The following is a 787-nucleotide window of genomic DNA, read 5'->3' on the forward strand; positions in this document are numbered from 1 at the left end:
GTGACAAATGCATGAAGACACATGAAGCATTATGTGGAAAGTGACAAATGCATGAAGACTAAGTGTCTTAGCAGCGCAATCTTGGTGAGGCCGAAGAGTCAGGAATGGGAAGAAAAACACACGTCATTTGTAGGTGAGAAATACCCCTACATTATGAGGCGTAATCTTTTATGTAATTGCTATAAGAATCTCAAACCCTATCTCTATTTGACAGGATAGGCAAGCTCAGATACAGCTTCACTTTTCAGAGTGAAGCTGAAGCTCAGGGCTGGATGGGTTCTGACTTCCGACTTTAAACCTGTGTGGTTTTGAGTTGCAGTGTGTTTCACACAGGGTTTGTGTCCCTTTCCTTGCTAGAGCTCTGGAAATGGGCAGTGGCCGGCACTCAAGGGTCTATATATCCTCTCCTGCCAGGCAGGAGAACTGAGGCTCCGTGCGCTCCCTGGCTTTCCATATGGCATTTGTGAGCAGCTTGATGTATTTGACACAGGTGTGACAGCAAAGAAGCGTGTGAGCTGAGCAGTGTGCTGCAGGGCCCAGCCGTGTGGATTTAATCTGTATGTCAGGCGCAGAGCAGCAGTTAGGCAGATCTGACAGTCAAACGCCAGCTCCTTCTACCTGGCTCCAGAGCGCATCGTAATGTCGTGGGTGTTTACCCCTGGTTGGCATTTGACACACAGAAATTGTCAGAGCTGGCTTTTTCCTTCTTTCCTCTGCCATAGTTTCCTAAATAAACACTTCATTGTGCATGGGAAAAAACGTACGTACTTTCTACAAAGGCCCAAGT

General features: G+C 47.1%; 1 protein-coding gene and 1 pseudogene across 2 annotated transcripts in view; both read left to right on the top strand.

Moving 5' to 3' along the window:
* Nucleotides 1–787, top strand: part of FTO (FTO, alpha-ketoglutarate dependent dioxygenase) — a 402,518-nt gene that overhangs the window by 109,991 nt on the left and 291,740 nt on the right. The gene's annotated exons all lie outside the window — the stretch shown is intronic.
* Nucleotides 22–787, top strand: part of LOC105887248 — a 3,121-nt pseudogene continuing 2,355 nt past the window's right edge.

Source organism: Otolemur garnettii, unplaced genomic scaffold (assembly GCF_000181295.1).
Source record: "Otolemur garnettii isolate 467f Iridium unplaced genomic scaffold, OtoGar3 scaffold00058, whole genome shotgun sequence".
Classification (NCBI taxonomy): domain Eukaryota; kingdom Metazoa; phylum Chordata; class Mammalia; order Primates; family Galagidae; genus Otolemur; species Otolemur garnettii.